The sequence below is a fragment of the Triticum dicoccoides genome, chromosome 4A, assembly GCF_002162155.2.
Source record: "Triticum dicoccoides isolate Atlit2015 ecotype Zavitan chromosome 4A, WEW_v2.0, whole genome shotgun sequence".
Lineage (NCBI taxonomy): Eukaryota > Viridiplantae > Streptophyta > Magnoliopsida > Poales > Poaceae > Triticum > Triticum dicoccoides.
Window position 1 is genome coordinate 22,828,877 of NC_041386.1, and position 20,053 is coordinate 22,848,929.

The following is a 20,053-nucleotide window of genomic DNA, read 5'->3' on the forward strand; positions in this document are numbered from 1 at the left end:
CACAATCAGTTCATCGTATATCGTCATTATTGCCTTTCACTTGCATGACTGAATAGTGTGGATAATAATAATAGTGCACGTGCATTGGACTAAGCTGGAATCTGCAAGCATTCAATTCAAGAGAGAAGACAAGGTAATATGGGATCTTTGTTAGATCAACAATAATGCATATGAGAGCCACACAACATTTTCATCATGGTCTTCTCCTCTCGACCCCCAGAAAAAGAAAAGAAGCAAAACTATTTACACGGGAAAGCTCCCAACAAGCAAAAGAAGAACAAGAAATATTTTTGGATTTTCTTTTTAATTACTACTATAGGCATGGAAAGTAAACTAGCTAAAAGCTACAACTAATTTTTTTGGGGTTTTTCTTAAGGTTTTTCAAACACACAAGAAGAAAGCTTAAAAAACAAAATAAACTAGCATGTATGATACAATGAAAAAGTATGAGCACAGACAACTGGCATGAGTGTGTGAACATCAATGTAATGTTGGTCAGGAATACGTACTCCCCCAGGCTTAGGCTTTTGACCTAAGTTGGTCTATGCCCATGGATCAAAGTTGTAGCTGGGGTCGTACTGAGATGTAGCGGCAACTGCCTCATGAGCTGCAGCTAGGAGGAGAGCTGCCTCCGTCCACCTCTCGTACTCGCTAGCCTCCTCCCTGGTTATAACATATCTCCCTTTTGTCTGAAAATCAAAGAAAGCAGGAGTAGGAAGAGCAACATGGACGGTGCATCGTTTGTCAAAGATTAGTCGGTACTGGAGGAACTGATCATTCCTCTCAACAAACTGATGACGAATCATAGCATTATAATCTAGATAAGTAGGATGTAACTCAATATCATCCCCACCTACGGGTATACCAAGAAAGTTAGCTACACGATTTGCATAAATTCCACCAAACAAATCTCCAGTTAAACCATTAAGATGCAACCTACGTGCAACAGTAGCCCCCAAGTTGTATTGCTTATCTCCTAATACAGCACACTTGAGAACACTAAGATCAGGAACACACATATGACATGCCTCATCCTTACCGTTAATGCATCTACCCACAAACAGAGCAAAATAATGTATAGCAGGAAAATGAATGCTCCCTATGGTAGCTTGTGTTATTTCTCTAGATTCCCCCATAGTGATACTAGCAAGAAAGTCTTTAAATTTAGATTTGCGAGGTTCACTAGCACTACCCACTGCGGGAGTTAACAAGCAGTATCAAAGTCTTCTAAGTCCATGGTATAAGATTTATCATAAAGATCAAATAGAACAGTGTGAGAATTGCGCGAGGATGTAAATTTAAACCTTCTCACAAATGAATCAGTTAAGTAGAGGTATTGCCGGCACTTATCTGCCTCAAAACTCTCCAAATCATCGTTACGCACATATGCGTCTTCCTTTATGCCTGCCCGAACCATGAAATCCTCTGACGGCCATTCACAAGGCCGCACTTCAGCCTCCCTTGGTCGTTCATTGTCCGGCTCGCATATTGCGGGCCTTGGGCCTTGCTTCCTTGTGGAACCACCTTGGTACATTTTCCTAAACATATTTCTTCCTCTGAAAAATTTCTGAAATTTTTAGTGACTCAAAGTAAAAGTGAACCAAACTCAAGAAAATTTATAGCAACTACTCCTACAAGTGTCTAGAGGCTATATCATGCATTAAAACTAGTTTTGACCACATAAATTTGACATGCAAGCTCAAGAACATGGTCACCTAAGAAGCAAAAATTTGCAATAAATAAAGCACTAGAATGAAAACTAATTGGACCATTGGAGGAGTCACATACCAAAGAACAATCCCCCGAAGCAGTTTTGCGAATGGAGCTTTGAGCAAGGAGATCAAAAATGGCAGCAAGATGAGCAAGAACTCAGATTTGAGCTGGTGGGTGATTTTTTCTGGAGCAAGACGAAGTGTGTGGGTGCAAGGATAAGTGGAGGGGACCCACGTGGGGTCCACGAGGCAGGGGGCGCGCCTAGGGGAGTGGGCGTGCCCTCCACCCTCGTGGGCACATGGTGGGTCCCCCTGGTGTGTTCTCGGGGCCAATAATTCTTAAATATTCTAGAAAAAATCATATTTCATTTTCAGGGCATTTGGAGAACTTTTATATTTGGTGTATTTTTTATTGCAGGGATAATTTAGAAAACAGACATAAAATACTATTTTTACTTTATTTTATATAAATAACAGAAAGTAAAAAGAGGGTACAGAAAGTTGTGATTTCTAACTTCATCCATCTCATGCTCATCAAAAGGAATCCACTAACAAGGTTGATCAAGTCTTGTTAACAAACTCATTTCGAATAACATGAAACCGGAGAAATTTCGAATAACACTAGGTTACCTCAACGGGGATATGCACATCCCCAACAATAAGAATATCATATTTCTTCTTGACAATAGGAAGAGGAAATTCAAAACCTCCAATAGTGATTGTTAAATTTTTTCCAATAGAATTGATACTGTGGACTTGAGGTTGTTTCCTCGGAAAGTGTACTGTATGCTCATTACCATTAACATGAAAAGTGACATTGCCCTTGTTGCAATCAATAACAGCCCCTGCAGTATTCAAAAAGGGTCTACCAAGGATAATCGACGTACTATCGTCCTCGGGAATATCAAGAATAACAAAGTCCGTTAAAATAGTAACGGTTGCAACCACAACAGGCACATCCTCACAAATACCGACAGGTATAGCAGTTGATTTATCGGCCATTTGCAAAGATATTTCAGTAGGTGTCAACTTATTCAAATCGAGTCTACAATATAAAGAGAGAGGCATAATACTAACACTGGCTCCAAGATCACATAAAGCAGTTTTAACATGGTTTCTTTTAATGGAGCATGGTATATTTGGTACTCCTGGATCTCCAAGTTTCTTTGGTATTCCACCATTAAAAGTGTAATTAGCAAGCATGGTGGAAATTTCAGCTTCCGGTGTCTTTCTTTTATTAGTAACAATATCTTTCATGTATTTAGCATAAGGGTTCATTTTAAGCATATCAGTCAAACACATACGCAAAAAGATAGGTCTAATCATTTCAGCAAAGCGCTCAAAATCCTCATCATCCTTTTTCTTGGATGGTTTAGGAGGAAAAGGCATGGGTTTCTGAACCCATGGTTCTCTTTCCTTACCGTGCTTCCTAGCAACAAAGTCTCTCTTATCATAACATTGATTCTTTGATTGTGGGTTATCAAGATCAAAAACATGTTCAATCTCTACATCATTATCATTGCTAGGTTGAGCATCAACATGAACATCATCATTAACATTATCACTAGGTTCATATTCATTCCCAGATTGTGTTTCAGCATCAGAAATAGAAATATCATTGGGATTCTCAGGTGTGTCAACAACAGGTTCATTAGGAGCATGTCATGACCGCCTTTCCAATAAAACATTTATTTAAAAGCCGACCTTTGTATTAACCAGTACGGAAGAATTCTTCTTACTGGTAGACAAAACCTTGATACAGAAATCCAGCAGTACTAATATTATACATGGTTGAGCTGAGGATGCTCAACAAATTATTACAAGCACGCCTATATTATACATAGAGGCGGATATGACACAACCGTATGGTGGCATAACTACTGACTCGTAATAGAGGTGGTGGTGGATATGTCACAGTGAGGTGGGTGACATGACTCTGAAATCTTACAGCTCATCAAGCGTCGGAGTGAGGCTTGATGATTTTTATTTGGGTGGCGGAAGCGTGTATAATACAATTGAATAACTCCAGGGTCGCACATGACTGACTGGGACTCCTCTAGGCGTCGGACTCGCTATCGAACTCTTCATCCATAAGATCGCCTTTGTCAACATCTGGCCAAATCAACAAGCCAGATGAGTACTTTGAATGTACTCGCAAGACAGTTCGCACATAAGATATAACAAATGTAAACATGATGCACATGAGCAGGTCAGTATGCACAATCAAATAATAGATTTGCACTGCACGATAAATATGAGGAAATCAGGTGGTAGTCCTCCCGAAATCCCAATAAAAATAACTGAAAACTGATCGGGTGTCTGAAGCGACACCTCGAAAGGTGGAAACAAATTCAAGATGCCGCAGTCGGGCGTCGAGGCGACACCACATAAAGGGATTATATTGCAAAGTAAATAACAGGATGTGCCACAGTCGGGCGTCTAGGTGACACCTCGAAAAGGGCTTATAGTTTATCATTCGAATTTAAGTAGCTCGTGAATTCAAATCATCACAAGGAAATACTCAGCGTATAATAATAAACTGGTTAGTCCATTCACATGAATAACCTTCAACCGAGTTTACCACTCTCGGTTGTATGTTTATACTCCGGAGAATATCACCGGGGTTGACACTGAGACAGACACTGGCACTGAGATGATGTCCAAGTCCTTGATCGTGGACATGGATCCTCGAATGATTTTGACTCTGCAGAGTTTGTACTCTTTAACCACAGCCAACGGATTTCAGTAGTCACAAGGACTAGTTCCGTTTACGGTGTTTTAGAAGAAACACGTCTAACCAGTACACACCCATTCCACATTCCGTTGCCAAGGATCACCCTCGGCAACGTTCAAGAAAAACCTTAAGACGGGGAGGCTACAACCTCAAATAGCATGGGATCAAATTTATATCGCACGCTCTAAGGGGTGCCCCCCTCTTGGTCCCAACTGGAAACACCCATGCCCCCTGACAGGATGACTGGCTTTAATCCAGGTTTGCAACTTACTAAACCGCACTCTTTGCAGAAAACATGTGGCAGCATGAAGGGGAAACGAACGGGATTGAGACTTGACCCACGTTAAAACTGGAGTTCACTGTTGGCATAAAACTGGCATGCTTCAACAATACTAGCCTGCAACCTATCATGTCACCACATGATCGTGTTATCTTATCATCATAAGAACACATCAACTTCGAAGCTCACTGGTAGCTTGCCTTGCATGTACATAACATTCACAAATGCTTATATAGACATGCCATGAGAAAACTACTCGAGCAAACATGCAAAACACTCATCATATCAAAGGTTCAAACATGCTTGCCTCGTTCGGAGAAGTCGGAGTCTAGCTTGGCGAAGTATGTGTCTCCTTTACTCCTCCCGGTATCTACGTATTTCAAGAAAAACCGAATACTACATAAATACCGTGCATGCACAAAAAGTATCCCAAATATTTTTCAAATAAATATGGCAAAAAACTAGACAGAAATATAAAGATGACCGAAAAGGTTTCAAGTTAAAATCATCTTTTGTTTAAAAGTTATAAGAGTTTTAGTGCAGGGACCTTTCTGTAATGAAACAGAAAGTTTTAAGGTTTATTTTATAAAAATAGAAAACGTTTCAGTCTAGAATACGTCAGTACAGGGGGAAGACGTGTTTTGCCCGAAGGCGTTTTCAGAAAACGTTTCAAAAAGAAGAAGAAGGTGACGGGGAGGTCCCACCCGTCGGGTTTGAAAACTAAAACAGAGTGCTGGCGCCCGAGGGCCGCGGTGGTCGCCGGCGGCGATCCACGGTGAGGCAGGGGGATCGGGGGTTACCAACGTGTTCACCGTGTTCTTCCGCACCTGTGGGTGGTGGAGTTGAGCGTCGGTGAGCACCACGTCGACGGCGGCCCCAACTTCGGCGGACGGTGGTTCGGGTGAGGTTGATCTCGCCGGGGAGAGCTGCAAAGATCGAATTGAGGCTCGGGTTAGGGTACTGGGTGCACTAGGGGTTTACTGACGCGGTTTGGGAGGCGGGGGTGGCCTCACCTGAGTGAATCAAGCCGGAGCCCGAGGCGGAACGGGGCGGCCAGAGTCAGGGAAGGTGACCTCCTTGGGGTCCTTCTAGTGGCTAGGCGGGGCTCTGGTGAGGTGGAGGTGTGGCGCTGGGTCGAGAACGAGCTCGGGGGCTCCTTTTATAGCCGATCCGAGGCGGTGGCCGTGAACGGGATAACGCCGGCGATGATTATGGCGAGGCAGAGGACGGTCAGGTGGATTAGGGAGCTAGGCATCACCGCGAGGGTTCACAAGTTCCATTCAAGTGCTAAGCTTGGCCTGCCTTGGGTGTTACTCCACGTTCCCGACGGAATGGCTCATGGGACTCGTCGGCGACAGAGAGCACGCGCTGTGCTGCTCAGGCCACGGCGACGGTGCCGCAGTGTGCACAGGCAAGCGGATAGCCATGCGGAGGCCATGGGTGGCTTGGGCGGTGCTGGACGGCGCCGAAAGGTGGTGCCGATCCCTGCTGGCCGCCATGGGGTGGCTCTGCCATCGCAGAAGCTGCCGGCGTCGGCGAGACGCGTCACCACCGACGATGGTGCCTGTCCAAACGAGTGTGCGGCGCTCTGGATAAGGAGGGGGAACAGGGAGCAAGGATCCAAGGAGGCTACTGGCGAGATCGTCGACGGGTTCTGACGAAACGACACTGTCGCCTGAACCTAGACACTGAATCTCTGAACTTTTCTGAATCCAGACAGAAATAGTGCATGCCAGGTGTTTGATGAAATGATTTTGGCATGTGGGAAATTTTTATGGAGCTGATCTTTGGTGAGGTGGCCTCTTGGTGTATCTGGATTCTGCATGAATTATCTCAGAATTTTTGGAAAAAGAAAAAAAATGAATTTCACCAAAAATGGCATTTCTGGTCCAAACATGTAGTGGAAAAAATTTTAAATATTTGAACTGAGGCCAAGTGGATCTTGATGGATCTAGGTTGAGGGTACTAAGGACTAGTCAGAGGAGTTGGTTTGGGATCAAAACTCAAAAGAAATTGGTACTTCCTTTGCAAATCACCTAGGCCCATAAATAATGGCAGAAATAGTTTTTGAGGAAAAATAAATTGAATAAAAGCCAAATATGGCTTGAGACTTGCTGGAGATGGGAGTCCTGACTTGATCCAAGGCAGGGAGGGGTTTTGGAAGGCTATGTCAAAAAGTGACATGGCAAAAGAGGAAATTTTGAATGGGGAAAAGAATAAACCCATAACTCCTAGGGTTTATTTTTAATAGAAGGAATTTCAAAAATGAATTTGAGTAGAGGCAAGACAAAAATGAAAAGCTCTCAAGGCCAAAAATCAAGGTTGAGAAGAGTACAAAAATATTTGTCATAAAAGTTTTTGAGGGGGAGAGGGTTTAAGAAAAAATTTAAATAGCTTCCTCCAAATCACATAAAGATTTTCATAAAAACCAAATTAAAATTTTTGGAGTGTCACAACACCTACCCCCTTAAGAAAAATCTCCTCCCCGAGATTTCAGCTGATCCTCAAATAGGTGTGGGTATTCTGCCCGGAGAGAGTCCTCTCTTTCCCATGTCGCTTCATCCTCGGTGTGATTGCTCCACTGAACCTTGAAGAACTTAATTGCTTTCTGACGGGTCCTCCTTTCAGACTCCTCTAATATCTTTATTGGACACTCCCTGTAGGTGAGGTCTAGTTGCACATCAATGTTCTCATGTGACACCTGCTTCTCTGGGTTGCTTACACATTTCCTCAACTGTGAGATGTGGAACACATCATGGACGTCTGACAGCTCCTTGGGTAGGTCTAGCTGGTAGGCTATGGTGCCTCTTCGTGCAACCACACAGAAGGGTCCAATAAATCTTGGTGCTAGCTTTCCTTTAACCTTGAACCGTTGCAGGCCCCTCATAGGGGATACTCGTAGGTACACATATTCACCGGGTTCAAATCTGACTTCACGGTGCTTCTGATCGTAATAGCTCTTTTGTCGACTTTGCGCTGTCTTGAGTCGGTCCCTGATGAGTCTAACTTTCTCTTCAGCTTCCTTGAGCATGTCTGGTCCGAAGATACGGCTGTCTCCTATCTCTGACCAATTTAATGGGGTACACCACCTCCGTCCGTACAGGGCTTCAAAAGGTGCCATTTGTAGGCTGGATTGGTAACTGTTATTGTATGCGAACTCGACATATGGCAGGCTTTCTTCCCAACTGGTTCCATAGGTGAGGACACATGCTCTTAGCATGTCCTCTAGAATTTGGTTCACGCGTTCAGTTTGTCCATCAGTCTGGGGCTGGTAGGCTGTACTGAATGCTACCTGAGTTTCCAGAGCTTGTTGTAAATGATCCCAGAATTTCAAGACGAACTGAGTGCCTCTGTCGGATATTATAGTCTTTGGAACTCCATGCAGAAAAACTATACGGGAGAGATAAATCTTGGCAAGTTTCTGAGTGGTGTGGGTTATCTTCACTGGAATGAAATGTGCCACCTTGGTTAATCTATCGGTGATGTCCCATATGGCATCATTTCCGCGTTGTGACCGAGGTAGTCCAACAATGAAATCCATCCCTATTTCGTCCCATTTCCACTCAGGTATCCTATTTGGTTGCAGTAGTCCGACTGGTTTTTGGTGCTCGGCTTTTATGCGTTGACAAGAATCACAACATGTAATGAAGGTGGCTATATCCCTCTTCATACCATGCCACCAAAATCTTTCCTGCATGTCCTTATACACTTTGGTTCCTCCAGGGTGGATCGAATATGGAGCGGTGTGGGCTTCGGTCAGGATTTGCTGTTTGAGGCCCTCTATATTCGGCACGCAAAGTCTGTCTCCGTACCATAATATTTCCTCATTGTCTATGACGAATTTCGAGGCCTTGCCCATACTCACTTTTCCTTTTATGCCTTCGATGCTGGGGTGTCCATGTTGAGCTTTCTTAACCTGCTCCACAAGGGTGGGTTGTACTTCCAAATTTGACACAGTGCCTTCCGTGACCATCATCAAGTTGAGTTTGGCGAACTCATGTTGAAATTCAGGTCTCAAGCCTTGCAGACTGTTGTCGTCCGAGCTAGAGTTTTGACTAAGAGCATCTGCCACTATGTTTGCTTTTCCTTGGTGGTAGTGGATGCCAACATCATAGTCTTTCACTAATTCCAACCAGCGCCGTTTCCGCAAATTGAGCTCTGGCTGTGTGAAAATATATTTGAGACTTTTGTGGTCCGTATATATTTCACAACGATTCCCAAGAAAAAAGTGTCTCCACTCTTTGAGTGCATGAATGACTGCTGCCAATTCTAAGTCATGAGTGGGATAATTTTCTTCATGCTTTCAAAGTTGCCTTGAAGCGTGTGCGACAACCATGCCTTCTTGCATCAGCACACATCTGAGGCCTTTCCGGGATGCGTCACAATACACTTCAAAACTTTTTTGTATGTCTGGTATAACTAACACTAGTGCGGTTGTTAATTTCTTCTTGAGTTCTTGGAAACTCTTCTTGCAAGCTTCAGTCCACACAAATTTCTTCTCCTTCTTGAGTAACTGTGTCATTGGTTTCGCTATGGTGGAGAATCCCTCAATGAACCTTCGGTAGTATCCATCCATTCCCAGAAAACTGCGGACATCTGTTACATTGGCTGCTGGTTTCCAGCCAAGTATGGCCTTGACTTTTTCTGGGTCCACGGCAACACCTTCTTGGGTCAATACATGGCCTAGAAAACCAACCTGTCTTAACCAAAATTCACATTTGTTGAATTTGGCGTATAATTGGTGTTTCCTTAACTTTCCCAGTATAATCCTGAGATGTTCTGCATGCTCTTCTGGTGTCTTAGAGTATACCAGAATATCGTCAATGAACACCACGACAAATTTGTCCATAAATTTCATAAACACTTTGTTCATGAGGTGGACAAAATATGCGGGGGCGTTTGTTAGTCCAAATGACATTATTGTAAACACATATAGTCCTTATCTGGAGGTGAATGTTGTCTTAGGGATATCTTCTGTCCGTACTTTTAATTTATGATATCCTGACCTTAAATCAATTTTTGAGAAAACTTTGGCTTGTGTGAGCTGGTCAAATAAATCATTTATCCGTGGCATCGGATATTTATTTTTGACGGTGACCATATTGAGTGCTCGATAGTCTATGCATAATCTCAGTGTCCCATCCTTTTTCTTGGCAAATAATACTGGCGAACCCCAAGGTGAGGAGCTGGCTCGTATAAATCCTTTGTCCAGCAATTCTTTTATTTGCTTCTTTAATTCTACTAACTCGAAGGGTGCCATCCTATAGGGTTTCTTGTAGATGGGGGTGGTTCCAGGTGCTAGTTCAATGCTGAGTTCTATTTCCCGATCTGGTGGCATGCCTGGTAGTTCTTCGGGAAAAACGTCGGGGAACTCACATACCACTGGAACTTTGCTTAACTCTGAGGTGTCCACCTTGTTCAATCTTGGTTATCGTGATCCTAGTCTTTCTTGGGCTGCGACTTTTATTGTCTTCCTGTGATGATGAGTGAGGATTACAGTCCGGTTGAAGCAATCGATAAATCCCTTGTTGGTGTTAACCAATCCATTCCTAGGATAACCTCCAGTCCTTTATTTTCCAATACGATGAGGTTTGCTTGAAATTTTAGTCCTCTGAGCTCAATAACCACACCTTGACAGTAACTCTGAGTGACTTGCTTATTCCCAGGGGACTTGATGATCATGGATTTTTCCAAAGGGAGTATCGAAAAATCATGTTGCAAAGCAAAACTCTTCGAAATGAACGAGTGAGAAGCTCCAGAATCAAACAAAACCGTGGCAGGTATTGTGTTGACAGGGAACGTACCGAGTACGATATCCGGGGCATTTTGTGCTTCCTCCTTGGTCACATGGTTCAGGTGACCCTTCTTATGATTGTTGTTGGGGTTGAAGTTGTTGCGCTTGGGTGCTGAATTGTTCCCATTGTTGTTCGGCTTTGGGGCCGAGTTTCCTGGCTTTGGGAACTGTTTAGCATAGTGTCCTTCCTCCCCACAAGCATAGCAAGTAACACCTGGGCGATACGAAAAATCCTTGTCCCTTGCGTGAAAATTCTTGATTGGGCGCGGAACATTGGCTGTGGGTCGGTTTGCTCCAATCTTCTGAGGGTTAGTCTTGTGCCGGTTGTTGCGAGCATGAGTAACTTGGTCCCTTTTCCGCTTGCAAAATTCCTCCAAGCTGTGGCGCTCATTTTCCAATGTAACGGCCTTGTCCACAAGCGTTTTGAAGTCCGGAAAGGTGTGTACGACCAGCTGGCATTTTAAGTGCTGGTGCCAGACCATCCAGAAACTTCTTCATCCTTTTGTTCTCCGTCATACGTTCTTCGTTGGCATAACAAGATAATAGGGTAAACTGACTATTGTAGTCAGTCACTATCATGCTTCTCTGCTTGAGGTCGTCAAATTCCTTTTCTTGATCTTCATAATGCTCCTGGGAATGTGCGCCCCATGAAATCCTTCTTTAAAATCTTCCCATGTGATACTGTTTTCATCGGGGTACATGTGCAGGAAATTCTCCCACCATGACGCGGCTGCTCCCGTGAGATAGTGAGGTGCATAAAGTACCTTCTCACGGTCTGAGCACTATGCAATAATCAGTTTCCTCTCAATGTCTCGCAGCCAATCATCGGCCTCAAGAGGTTTATCAGTATGAGAGAACATTGGGGGACGCGTCTTCTATAATTCAGACAATTTAGAGTGCTGCTGATAAGGCTCACGATGATTCCCCATATTGATAACATGGTTCATCATTTCCTGGTGCTGCTGCTGGCTTTGCTCATAAAGTCGGCATACTTGAGTAAATGCTGTCTCACTGCCTTGCTGACTTGACTGTCCCTGTGTGAAGTTGTTGCTAGTCTGGGCACCATAATTTTCTTCCGGCGGGTTTGGCATGGAACGCGTCCAGGGATGAGGCATTTTTCACTCTGGGGTAATTTTTCAAACTCATGAGAAAATTGAGTCATAAAAAATAATTTTGAAAAGTCGGAAATTTTAAGAACTCTCTGATTTTTCAAGATAAACACTAGATCGCGCGTGGAGAAGGACCGCTCAGTACATATCTTACATGCAAGCCTTAATTATACAATACATCACTCAGGATGTGCGTACACATTCCTGACATGTTATTTAGGCTAGTGCACTTTTCTGAGATCCTACATGATGCGCACACAAACTACTACTCACCAAACCTATGTACATATAAACATATCATACAAGCTGGCAGATCACACTGCTGCTAGGCGTGCTCAGTCGGAGATGGTGAAGACCTCCTTTGGCCTGCCGAGGGTAAGACCCAGTGGTGCTGGAGACTCAACCTCTTCCTCAATGATAGGCTCCAGGCGTGAAGTACTGGGTTGTGGAGCTGACGCGAGTGTGGCAGGTGGTGCGACTCTGACAGGAGTAGGAGCAATGACCTGGTCAAACTCCTCAGTGGTGGGCAGGCGACGAGTGGTGGCTAAGATGGCCGGTGTATATGATGCTGAGGACAAGACGAACGTCAGTGGTGGTGCCATGTGGAGGAGCTCCCTCCTATTGGCGGAGCAGCCATGGATGGAATCCATGCGAGTAGCTACGAGGTTGTCCACGAGGTTGTCGAAAGCTGCCTCTAGTGCCTTGAGGTACTCAACAAGCATCTCAATAGCCTCATCTCTTTCTCCCCTGGTGCAAGCGAATGCATAGTGGCAAGTGTATGGCACGTGGCATGGGAGGTAGCGGTAGCGACGAGTCTTCATTGAAGGAAGAACATCCCGGAGACGAGCTATTGCCTCGCGAGCAGCCATCTGCATGGCATGCCTCTCCGTAGGCATGGCCCTCCCGACGAACCGGAAGCGGCGGAACTCGGCGCGTCCTCCCTTGAACTGAACTGCGGCCTGGTACATGGATAAACTGTCGCTGAGCTTGTGCCGGTAGAGTGTGAACTCCGGACGGACTGATGGCCCGATCGCGATCTTGGTGATGGAGATGAGGAGTTTGACAAACCCCTCAGGAACATTGGCGAACACCTGTGACTCACAAACGTTGCCCGCCATCTACAAAAGTAGACAAAATCCCGAATAGTCAAATCATAAATTTATGATGACCAACAGAAAATTGCTACAATATGCAGAATAATAAAAGAAGCTAATAACCGATTAGCGATCGCACCTAGTGGCTTCCTATAGTCAGCCTGGCTCTGATGCCAAGTTTTTCACGACCGCCTTTCCAATAAAAAATTTATTGAAAAGCCAACCTTTGTATTAACCAGTACAGAAGAATTCTTCTTACTGGCAGACAAAACCTTGATACAGAAATCTAGTAGTACTAATATTATACATGGTTGAGCTGAGGATGCTCAACAAATTATTACAAGCACGCCTATATTATACATAGAGGCGGATATGACACAAGGGTATGGTGGCATAACTACTGACTCGTAATAGAGGTGGTGGTGGATATGTCACAGTGAGGTGGGTGACATGACTCTGAAATCTTACAGCTCATCAAGCGTCGGAGTGAGGCTTGATGATTTTTATTTGGGTGGCGGAAGCGTGTATAATACAATTGAACAACTCCAGGGTCGCACGTGACTGACTGGGACTCCTCTAGGCGTCGGACTCGCTATCGAACTCTTCATCCATAAGATCTCCTTCGTCAACATCTGGCCAAATCAACAAGCCAGGTGAGTACTTTGAATGTACTCGCAAGACTGTTCGGACATAAGATATAACAAATGTAAACATGATGCACATGAGCAGGTCAGTATGCACAATCAAATAATAGATTTGCACTGCACGATAAATATGAGGAAATCAGGCGGTAGTCCTCCCGAAATCCCAATAAAAATAACTGAAAACCGATCGGGTGTCTGAAGCAACGCCTCGAAAGGTGGAAACAAATTCAACATGCCACAGTCGGGCGTCGAGGCGACACCACATAAAGGGCTTATATTGAAAAGTAAATAACAGGACGTGCCACAGTCGGGCGTCTAGGCGACACCTCGAAAAGGGCTTATAATGAAAATAAATAACAATGATGCCACAGTCGGACGTCAGAGCGACATCACATAAAGGGGTTATATCAAAAGTAAATAACAATAATGCAACAGTCGGACGTCTAAGCGACATCACATAAAGGGCTTATAGTTTATCATTCAAATTTAAGTAGCTCATGAATTCAAATCATCACAAGGAAATACTCAGCATATAATAATAAACTTGTTATTTCATTCACATGAATAACCTTCAACCGAGTTTACCACTCTCGGTTGTATATTTATACTCTGGAGACTGTCACCGGGGTTGACACTGAGATTTGACACTGAGACTGACACTGGCACTGAGATGATGTCCAAGTCCTTGATCGTGGACATGGATACTCGAATGATTTTGACTCTGCAGAGTTTGTACTCTTTAACCACAGCCAACGGATTTCAGTAGTCACAAGGACTAGTTCCGTTTACGGTGTTTTATAAGAAACATGCCTAACCAGAACACACCCATTGCACATTCCGTTGCCAGGGATCACCCTCGGTGACGTTCAAGAAAAACCTTAAGACGGGGAGGCTACAACCTCGAATAGCATGGGATCAAATTTATATCGCACGCTCTAAAGGGTGCCCAGCTCTCGGTTCCAACCAGAAACACCCATGCTCCCTGACCGGATGACTGGCTTTAATCCAGGGCCATGGAACCCTCATCGCGGTCCCTCTGTTTGGTGTGTACCAGGAAAGAGGTTTGCAACTTACTAAACCGCACTCTTTGCAGAAAACATGTGGCAGCATGAAGGGGAAATGAACGGGATCGAGACTTGACCCACGTTAAAACTGGAGTTCACGGTTGGCATAAAACTGGCATGCTTCAACAATACCAGCCTGCAACCTATCATGTCACCACATGATCGTGTTATCTTATCATCATAAGAATACATCAACTTCGAAGCTCACCGGTAGCTTGCCTTGCATGTACTTAACATTTACAAATGCTTATATAGACATGCCATGAGAAAACTACTCGACCAAATATGCAAAACACTCATCATATCAAAGGTTCAAACATGCTTGCCTGGTTCGGAGAAGTCGGAGTCTAGCTCGGCGAAGTACGTGTCTCCTTTACTCCTCCCGGTATCTACGTATTTAAAGAAAAATCGGATACTACATAAATACCGTGCGTGCACAAAAAGTATCCCAAATATTTTTCAAATAAATATGACCAAAAAACTAGACAGAAATATAAAGATGACCGAAAAGGTTTCAAGTTAAAATCATCTTTTGTTTAAAAGTTATAAGAGTTTTAGTCCAGGGACCTTTCTGTAATGAAACAGAAAGTTTTCAGGTTTTATTTTATAAAAACAGAAAACGTTTCAGTCTAGAATACGTCAGTCCAGGGGGAAGACGTGTTTTGCCCGAAGGTGTTTTCAGAAAACGTTTCAAAAAGAAGAAGCTGACGGGGCGGTTTTGAAAACTGAAACAGAGTGCTGGCGCCCGAGGGCCGCGGTGGTCGCCGGCGGCGATCCACGGTGAGGCAGGGGGATCGGGGGTTACCAACATGTTCACCGTGTTCTTCCGCACCTGTGGGTGGTGGAGTTGAGCGTCGGTGAGCACCACATCGACGGCGGCCCCAACTTCGGCGGACGGTGGTTCGGGTGAGGTTGATCTCGCCGGGGAGAGCTGCAAAGATCGAATTGAGGCTCGGGTTAGGGTACTGGGTGCACTAGGGGTTTACTGACGCGGTTTGGGAGGCGGGGGTGGCCTCACCTGAGTGAATCAAGCCGGAGCCCGAGGCGGAACGGGGCGGCCAGAGTCAGGGAAGGTGACCTCCTTGGGGTCCTTCTAGTGGCTAGGCGGGGCTCTGGTGAGGTGGAGGTGTGGCGCTGGGTCGAGAACGAGCTCGGGGGCTCCTTTTATAGCCGATCCGAGGCGGTGGCCGTGAACGGGATAACGCCGGCGATGATTACGGCGAGGCAGAGGACGGTCAGGTGGATTAGGGAGCTAGGCATCACCGCGAGGGTTCACTGGTTCCGTTCAAGTGCTAAGCTTGGCCTGCCTTGGGGGTTACTCCACGTTCCCGACAGAACGGATCACGGGACTCGTCCACGGCAGAGAGCACGCGCTGTGCTGCTCAGGCCACGACGACGGTGCCGCAGCGTGCACAGGCAAGCGGACAGCCACGCGGAGGCCACGGGTGGCTTGGGCGGTGCTGGACGGCGCCGAAGGGTGGTGCCGATCCCTGCTGGCCGCCACGGGTGGCTCTGCCACCGCAGAAGCTGCCGGCGTCGGCGAGACGCGTCACCACTGACGATGGTGCCCATCCAAATGAGTGTGCGGCGCTCTGGATAAGGAGGGGGAACAGGGAGCAAGGATCCAAGGAGGCTACTGGCGAGATCGTGGACGGGTTCTGACGAAACAACACCGTAGCCTGAACCCAGACACTGAATCTGTGAACTTTTCTGAATCCAGACAGAAACAGTGCATGCCAGGTGTTCGATGAAATGATTTTGGCATGTGGGAAATTTTTCTGGAGCTGATCTTTGGTGAAGTGGCCTCTTGTTGTATCTGGAAGTTGCATGAATTGTCTCAGAATTTTTGGAAAAAGAAAAAAAATGAATTTCACCAAAAATGGCATTTCTGGTCCAAACTTGCAGTGGACAAAATTTTAAATATTTGAACTAAGGCCAAGTGGATCTTGATGGATCTAGGTTGAGGGTACTAACGACTAGTCAGAGGAGTTGGTTTGGGAGCAAAACTCAAAAGAAATTTGCTACTTCCTTTGCAAATCACCTAGGCCCATAAATAATGGCAGAAATAGTTTTTGAGGAAAAATAAATTGAATAAAAGCCAAATATGGCTTGAGACTTGCTGTAGATGGGAGTCCTGACTTGATCCAAGGCAGGGAGGGGTTTTGGAAGGCTATGTCAAAAAGTGACATGGCAAAAGAGGAAATTTTGAAAGGGGAAAAGAATAAACCCATAACTCCTAGGGTTTCTTTTTAATAGAAGGAATTTCAAAAATGAATTTGAGTAGAGGCAAGACAAAAATGAAAAGCTCTCAAGGCCGAAAATCAAGGTTGAGAAGAGTACAAAAATATTTGTCATAAAAGTTTTTGAGGGGGAGAGGGTTTAAGAAAAAATTTAAATAGCTTCCTCCAAATCACATAAAGATTTTGATAAAAACCAAATTAAATTTTTTGGAGTGTCACAAATCATGCAAAGTCCTATCATTTTTCTTTTTCTTCTTCTTAGAAGAACTAGGTGCATCAACATTAGTTCTCTGAGAATCTTGCTCAATTCTCTTAGGGTGGCCCTCAGGATACAAAGGTTCCTGAGTCATTTTACCCCATCTAGTCATAACTCTAACACCATTATCATTTTTCTTATTATTTAATTCATTGAGCAAATCATTCTGAGCCTCAAGTACTTGTTCTACTTGAGTGGTAACCATAGAAGCATGTTTACTAATAAGTTTAAGTTCACCTTTAACTCTAGACATATAATTGCTCAAGTGTTCAAGCATATCAGCATTGCGTTTCAATTGTCTACCAACATAAGCATTGAAGTTTTGTTCTTTAACAATAAAATTATCAAACTCATCTGAGCATTGGCTAGCAGACTTATTATGAGGAATATCACCTTCATCAAATCTATAGGGAGAATTTACCTTTACTACTTGTGTCGGGTTATCAAGACCATGTATTCTTCAATAGGTGGTAAATTCTTAACATCTTCAGCTTTAATTCCTTTTTTCATAGATTTGTTTGTCTCTTGCATATCTTCTGGATTGAGAAATAGAATAGCCCTTTTCTTCGGAGTTGGTTCAGGAAGTGTCCAATCATTTTTATTACTCAACATATTATTCAATAGCAATTAAGCTTGACCAATAATTCTTTCCCTGAAAACACAAACAGCACAACTATCCAGGTAGTCTCTGGAAGCATCGGTTAGTCCATTATAAAAGATATCAAGTATTTCATTTCTCTTGAGAGGATGATCAGGCAAAACATTAAGTAATTGGAGAAGCCTCTCCCAAGCTTGTGGGAGACTCTCTTCTTCAATTTGCGCAAAATTATATATTTCCCTTAAGGCAGCTAGTTTCTTATGAGCAGGGAAATATCTAGCAGAGAAGTAATAAATCATATCCTGGGGACTACGCACACAACTAGGATCAAGAGAATTAAACCATGTTTTACCATCACCCTTTAATTAGAAGGGAAACAACTTAAGGATAAAGTAATAGCGAGTCTTCTCATCATGAGTAAACAGGGTGGCTATATCATTTAATTTAGTAAGATGTGCCACAATAATTTCAGTTTCATAGCCATAAAAAGGATCAGATTCAACCAAAGTAATTAACTCGGGATCGACAGCGAAATCATAATCCTTATCAGTAATAAAGATAGGTGAAGTAGCAAAAGCAGGGTCATATTTCATTCTAGCATTCAAATACTTTTCTTTAAGCTTAGATAATAATTTCTTAAGATCAGATATATCATTGCAAGCTAAGAAGTCTCTAGCAGTTTCTTCATCCATAACATAACCCTCAGGCACAACAGGCAATTCATATCTAGGGGGAGAATCTTCATCATAACTTTCATCAATATTATCAGTTTCAATAATTTCATTCTCTCTAACCCTAGCAAGTTGTTCATCAAGAAATTCACCTAGTGGCACACTATTATCAATCATAGAAGTAGTTTCATCATAAGTAACATGCAAAGCAGACATGGCATCATCAATAACATGTGACATATCAGAATGAATAGCAGGAGTAGGTGTCGCAAGTTTACTCAAAATAGAAGGTGAATCAAGTGCAGAGCTAGATGCTAGTTCCTTACCTCCCCTCGTAGTTGAGGGAAAATCTTGGTTCTTTGATCTTCCAAGTTCTTCATAGTGACCAGCAGATATAAATCCCAAGTGACTCAAAGAATAGAGCTATGCTCCCCGGCAACGGCACCAGAAAATAGTCTAGATAACCCACAAGTATAGGGGATCGCAACAGTTTTCGAGGGTGGAGTATTCAACCCAAATTTATTGATTTGACACAAGGGGAACCAAAGAATATTCTCAACTATTAGCAGCTGAGTTGTCAATTCAACCACACCTGGAAACTTAGTATCAGCAGCAAGGTATTTAGTAGCAAAGTAATATGATAGTAGTGGTAACAGTGGCAAAAGTAATGGTAGCAGTTTTGGTTTTGTAGTGATTGTAACAGTAGCAATGAAAAGCTCGTAGGCAATGGATCAGTGATGGATAATTATGTCGGATGCAATTCCTCATGCAATAGTTATAACATAGGGTGACACAAAACTAGCTCCAGTTCATCAATGTAATGTAGGCATGTATTCCGAATATAGTCATACGTGCTTATGGAAAAGAACTTTCATGACATCTTTTGTCCTACCGTCCCGTGGCAGCGGGGTCCTATTGGAAACTAAGGGATATTAGGGCCTCCTTTTAATAGAGTACCGGACCAAAGCATTAACATTTAGTGAATACATGAACTCCTCAAACTACGGTCATCACCGGTAAGTATCCCGGTTATTGTCACTTCGGGGTTAACGGATCATAACACATAATAGGTGACTATAGACTTGCAAGATAGGATCAATAACTCACATATATTCATGAAAACATAATAGGTTCAGATCTGAAATCATGGCACTCGAGCCCTAGTTACAAGCATTAAGCATAGCAAAGTCATAGCAACAATAATCTCACAACATAGTGGACACTAGGGATCAAACCCTAACAAAACTAACTCAGTTACATGATAAATCTCATCCAACCCATCACCGTCCAGCAAGCCTATGATGGAATTACTCATGCACGGCGGTGAGCATCATGAGATTGGTGATGGAGGAAGGTTGATGATGACGATGGCGACGGATTCCCCTCTCCGGAGCCCCGAACCTGGCAGATTAGGGCTTGGAAGTGACTCCGTATCGTTAAACGCGATGAATCCTTCTCTCTGGGTTTTTTCTCACCGAACACGAATATATAGAGTTGGAGTTGAGGTCGAAGGAGCACCAGGGGCCCACGAGGCAGGGGGCGCGCCCAGGGGGTAGGGGACCTGGACTAAGGGGTCCTCGGGCGTCCGGCCTGTTATCCATGGGCCGGACTGATGGGCTGTGAAGACATGAAGGCCGAAGACTGTACCCATTTTCGGGTTGGACTCTCCTTGGCGTGAAAGTCAAGCTTGGCGATCGAAGGTGAAGATCCCTTTTTATGTAACCGACTCTATGTAAACCCTAGATCCCCCCGGTGTCTATATATACCGGGGGGGTTAGTCCGGAAAGGATATACTCATTACCATAGTCATACATGTCGGATTTCGGGTTCCGGCAGACCCTTGAGGTTCGAACACTG